The sequence below is a fragment of the Loxodonta africana genome, chromosome 2, assembly GCF_030014295.1.
Source record: "Loxodonta africana isolate mLoxAfr1 chromosome 2, mLoxAfr1.hap2, whole genome shotgun sequence".
NCBI lineage: Eukaryota > Metazoa > Chordata > Mammalia > Proboscidea > Elephantidae > Loxodonta > Loxodonta africana.
In genome coordinates this window covers 217562533-217568743 of record NC_087343.1, presented here as the reverse complement: position 1 = coordinate 217568743, position 6211 = coordinate 217562533, and the positions used below count along the sequence as shown (strand labels likewise).

Sequence of the window (6211 nt, the reverse complement as noted above, 5' to 3'; positions counted from 1 at the left end):
GACCCCATGTGTGCAGTGTAGGACTGTTCCATAGAGTTTTTAAGGATGTGACCTTTTGAAAGCAGATCACCGGGCCTGTCTTCCAAGGTACCTCTGGCTGGGTTTAAGCCTCTTAGTAGTCGAGCACTTAATCATTTGCACAACCCAATCAGTACAAAAGCAAACGCATTGCCTTCAAGTCGATTCCAACTCATAGTGACCCTGTAGGACAGAGTAGAATGGCTCCAGAGGGTTTCCAAGGCTGTAAACCTTTCAGAAGCAGACTGTCACATCTTTCTACAGAGGAGCGACTGGTGGGTTGGAACCACTGATCTTCCTGTTAGCAGCTTAGTGCTTAATCACTATGTCACCAGGGCTCATTTTGCACCACCCAGGGACTACTCCCAGTTCAAGATAATCTCCTCTTTTAAGGTCAGCTGATTAGCACCTTTAATTTCATCTGTAAGGTCCCTTCACAGCAGTACCCAGATTAGTACTTGATTAAATAATGCTGAGATGTTGGGGAGACATCTTTAGAATTCTGCCTGGTATTAGTAGTGAATGAATGAAGTCAGTTGAGACTGGTATTGCTCCAGCTCTTCCCAGGCCAGACAGGAAAGGTGTAGAGCAGCAGAACCCCACCCTCCTCTCTTCTAGAGCTGGCTGGTTCCACTTTCCCTGCTTTATGTGGCTCCCAGGGAGGAGAAGTTTGATTCTGAGCAGTACTCTGGCCCTGGCTTTTGGGTTGTCCCAGAACACAGAAGTCTTTATTGCCGATAGTTAATCCAGTCTACCAATATTTTTTCTCACCAAACAATACATAAAAATGATAATACATCATGACCGAGTGGAGTTTATTTCAGGAATACAAGGCTGGCTTGATATTCAAAAATAATTGTAAAATATTAAAAATAATTTGTTATCAATATTTTATCAATTCACATATTAGCAAACTAAAGAGTAAAAATATATATATGATTTAGTAGATACAGAAAAAGCATTTACCAAAATTCAAGATCTATTCATGATAGAAACTTTTAGTAAACTAAGAATAGAAAGTTACTTCCCTAACCAGAAGAAATATATCTGAAGAATGAAGTAACAATATACCTTTTTAAAAATTTTTTCTTATTGTACTTTAGGTGAAGGTTTACAGAGTAAACTAGTTTCTCATTAAACAATTAATACACATATTGTTTTGTAACATTAGTTGCCAACCCCATGACACAAAAAAATATGGAATGCTTCATGAATTTTCATGTCATCGTTGAGCAGGGTCCATGCTAATCTTCTCTGTATTATTCCAATTTCAGCACTGAAGTAACAATATACTTAATAGTGAAACAAGGCAAGGTTGTCCTCTCTGACAACTTCTATTCAACATTATACTAGAGGTTCTAGTCAGTGTAATAAGGCAGGAAAAAGAAATAAAAGCATTGAGACTGGAAAAGGAGAAATAAAACTGTCTCTATTCACAGACAAGGTGATTTTCTACTTAGAAAATCCCAAAGCATTTACAAAAATCTCCTAAAACTAGTGAGTTCATCCAGGTCACAGAATACAAAGCCAATATATTAAAATTATTTGTATTTCTATAGACTAGAAATCAAGAGTCAGAATATAAAAATTAAAAAAAAATTGTAATAAATCTTACAAAATATGTGCATGATCCGTATGCTAAAAACTATAAAACTCTGATGAAAAAAAAACTGATCTATAGATTTAATGCAACCCAAATCAAAATCCCATAAGGAGTTTTCTTTCTTTTGTTTTTTGAAGACTACTGAAAAACTGATTCTAAAATGTATGTGAAAAAGTAACAGAACTAGAAGAGCTAAAAAGATTTTGGAAAAGAAGAACAAAGTTGAAGGGCTCAGACCACCCGATTTCAGTACTTACTAGAAAGCTACAATAATGAAGAGAGTATGATATTAACAAAAGGCCAGACAAATATACCAATGAAACAAAATAGAGACCCCAGAAATAGACCCACATAAATTTAGTCAATTGTTTTTGGCAAAGGTGTAATGGCAATTCAATGGAGAAAGGCTAGTTTTTTTCAACAAATAGTGCTGAAATTATGGGACATCTATATGCCAAAAAAAAAATAATAATAATAACCTAACCCTCTTACTTTGTACAGAAATTAATCAAAGTGGATCATAGATTTAAATGTAAATTGTAAAACTATAAAACTTCTCCAAGAAAACATAGGAGCAAATCTGCATGACTTTTAGTTAGGCAAAGAAATTTTTGTGGATAACACCAAATCATAACCTATGAAAGAAAAAATAAAGATAAATCTGACTTTACAAAAATTAAAAACTTTTGTGTTGGAAAAGACATAGTGAAGAGCTTGAAAAGGCAAGTCACAGACAGGGAGAAAATATTTATAAACCATATCTCTGACAAAGGATGTATATCCAGAATATATAAAGGACTTTTTAAAAATCAGAAAACAGACAACCCAAGTTTAAAATATGAGCAAAAGATCAAAACAGGTACTTCACCAGAGATGTCAATTGAGCATATAAAAAAATGCTCAAACTCATATGTCATTAGGGAATTCCAAATTAAAGCAACAATGAGATAGCTCTATCTCACCACTAGAATGGCTAAAATCCAAAACATTAACAACATCAACTGTTGGTGAGGATGTGGAGGAACAGGAACTCTTACTCATTGCTGGTGGAAATGCAAAATGGTACAGCTACTTTGAAAGACAGTCTGGCAGTTTCTTACAAAGTTAAACACAGGCTTATCATTTGATCCTACAATCATGCCCCAATATTTACCTAAATGAACTGAAACCTTAGGCCCACATGAAAACCTATACATGAATGTTTATAGCCACTTTACTCATAATTGGAAACCCTGGTGGCATAGTAGGTAAGTGCTACAGCTGCTAACCAAGAGGTCAGCAGTTCAAATCTTCGAGGCGCTCCTTGGAAACTCTATGGGGCAGTTCTACACTGTCCTACGGGGTCGCTATGAGTCAGAGTTGACTCAACGGCAGCAGGTTTGGTTTTTGGTTTTTGGTACTCATAATTGCCAAAAATTGGAATCAATCAAGATGCCCTTCAATAGGTAAAGGGGTAAACAAACTGTGATACATCCATACCTTGGAACGTTATTCAGCAATAAAAATAAATGAGCTATCAAACCATGAAAAGACATAAAAACATAGAGAGACTTTAAATGCAAAAGATATGGAGAAAGAAGCCAGTCTGAAAAGTTACACTGTATGATTCCAAGTATATGACAGTCTGGAAAAGGCAAAACTATAAAAGACAGTAAAAAGATTAGTGGTTGCCAGGAGTTTAGGGGAAGGGAATGGGGACAAATAGGTGGAGACAGGTATTTTTAAGGGAGTGAAATTCTTCTGTATGTGCAACAAAGCATGAACCTTAATGTAAACTATGGACTTACTTCAGTGGTAATATCAGCTCATCAACTGCAACAAATGTATCACACTAGTACAAAATGTTAATTAAAAACAAAAAAAAGAAAGAAACTGTGTTGGGGGTGATATATATGGGAACTCTCTGTACTTTCTGTGCAATCTTTCTATAAACCTAAAACTGTTCTAAAAAATAAATTCTATTTTGGTGAAGAATATTGAATATACCATGGACTGCCAGAAGAACAAACAAATCTGTCTCGGAAAAAGTACATCCACAATGCTCCTTAGAAGGGAGGATGGCGAGACCACATCTTACAAACTTTGGACATTGTCTTAGTTATCTAGTGCTGCTACAGCATAAATACTACAAGTGGATAACTTTAAAAACAAATTTATTTTCTCACAGTTTAGAAAGCTAGAAGTTCAAATTCAGAGTGTCAGTTTTAGAGGAAGGCTTTCTCTCTCTGTTGGCTCTGGTGGAATGCCCTTGTCTTCTTTTAACATAACATATGTGGGCCTGGCATTCTTTGGAGATCTTCATGTGTCTTAACATCAGTCTTTCCCTGGGTCTAGAAAGTTTTAGCACAAGGACCCCAAGTCCGAAGGATGTGTTCCACTCCTGGCTTTTCTTGCTTGGTGGTAGTGAGATCCCGCTCTTCTCTGCTCACCTCTCTCTGCTTTTACCTCTTGTAAGATAAAAGGTGTAACTCAAGCAAGGGTATGACTTGAGTAAAGGTGTGACTTGAGTAAGAATGCGAGCTGAGTCACATCCTCTTGTAATGCTGTGACTCAAGATACACCCTACACTGATCCTGCTTCATTAATATATAGAGGTTAGGATTTACAATATATCACAAAATAGAGGACAAATACATCAGATCACAAAATGGAGCACAACCACACAATACTGGGAATCATGGCCTCAGTACGTTGACACAAATTTTGGGGGGACACAATTCAACACATGAAAGACAGGTTATCAGGAGGAACAAGTCCCTGGAGAAGGACATCATGCTTGGTAAAGCAGACAGTCATTAAAAAAAGAGGAAGACTCTCAGGAAGGTGGATTGACGCAGTGGCTTCAACAATGGGCTCAAACATAGCAACGATTGTGAGGATGACACAGGACCAGGCAGTGTTTTGTTCTGTTGTACGTAAGGTTGCTATGAGTTGGAACTGACTCAACAGCACCTAGCAACAACATTAAAAAAAAAAAAAAGTATGTAAATTTTTATAGAAACTTTATTCATAATTACCAAAAGCAAAAGAATGGATAAACTGTGGAACACCCACACAATAGAATACCACTCAGGACTATATGGGGGCAAATTACTGATTTACACAACAACATGGATGAATCTTAAATGCATTTTGCTAAGCGAAAGAAGCCAGCCCAAAAGACTACATATCATATGATTCTGTTTATATGACATCTTGGAAGAAGTACAACCAGAATGCTCCTTAGAAGCAAGGATGGCGAGACTACATTTCACATTCTTTGGACATGTTATCAGGATGGATCAGACCGTGGCAAAGGACTTCATCCTTGGTAAAGTAGAGGATCAGCAAAAAAGAGGGAGACCCTCAATGAGATGGATTGACACAGTGGCTACAACAATGGGCTTAAGCATAACAAAGATTGTAAAGATAGTGCAGGACCGGGCAGTGTTAAGTTCTGTTGTACATACGGTCACTATGAGTCAGAACCAACTCCATGCCACCTAACAACAATAACAATTTATATGACATTCTGGAAATAACTAAGCTATAAAATGGAAAACAGGTCATTGGTTTCCAGGGGCTGGTTGGTAATGGGAAGGGTTGACTAAACGGGTGTCACTAAGGAATTTTTGAGGTGAGAGAATTATTCTCTAAGGAACTGTGGTGGTGAATATATGACTCCATGCATTGGCACTTTCCATGTGTCTTGGCATCAGTCTTCCCCTGGGTCTAGGAGGTTCTAGAGTAAAACTTACTGCAAATAAATCAAATTTTACTGTAAGTAATTTAAAAAATCAACCAGGATGAACGGGAAACTCAAGAGGAAATGCAGATTGTAAAAAAAAAACGGATAAATCTGTTACAAGTGAATCACCTAAACTCACTGAATAGGGTGGGGAAGAAAGGAATTGACCTATAAATCACTGGAGGACAGTGTTTCAACTATACACTGAAAAGTTAGATACAAAAAAAAAAAAGCATACAAACACTGTACTTCAGTTGGCAAATTTGTTTTCCACAGGGGTTAGCAATTTTGAAACTACTTTACATGTGTACTAAGGGTTGAACAAATAAGAAAATATGTTGTAAATAACAGAGACAGATTTCTCAGAGTCCAAGAATGAAGTTATAAATTAGGAGAGGGAAGAGACTTGAGTGAACCCTTTGTTACTGTATTGAAATCAGAAATACCCATGTGAATTCTTTTTTTTTTTTAAATATATATGTATACAGAAAAATAGAAACAGCAATAAACAATTATGTGTGTGATGCATGGGTTAGTATAACACATTTATTTCCTAACGCTATCTGATGAAAGGCCTTAGAAGTAGTGACATTCCACTTAGCACCAACGTTGGTTTCTAATACTATTCTCCAACAAAATAAACCAGAGCTGTTGGAGAAGTGGTTGATTCCAGGACTGCCACAAAGAATATGCAAGATGAACCTTCAGGTTCTGTAGTGTCAGAAAGTGAAGGAGTGCACAAATGGAAGGACTGAGGTATACAATACAGTGCAGGAACCAGCCTGAAAGAGCTCCTAATGGCCAAAGGTAGAAGAATTTGACCAAAAACAACAATAACAAAAATTAATGATAATACTAAGAGA

General features: G+C 36.7%; 1 non-coding gene across 1 annotated transcript; it reads right to left on the bottom strand.

Annotated features, from left to right (window-relative positions):
* Positions 1-1209: 1209 nt before the first annotated feature.
* Positions 1210-1313, bottom strand: LOC111753100 (U6 spliceosomal RNA). Its single transcript, XR_002787955.2, has one exon. It is a non-coding gene; the product is annotated as a U6 spliceosomal RNA (small nuclear RNA).
* Between the last annotated feature and the right edge of the window lie 4898 nt (positions 1314-6211).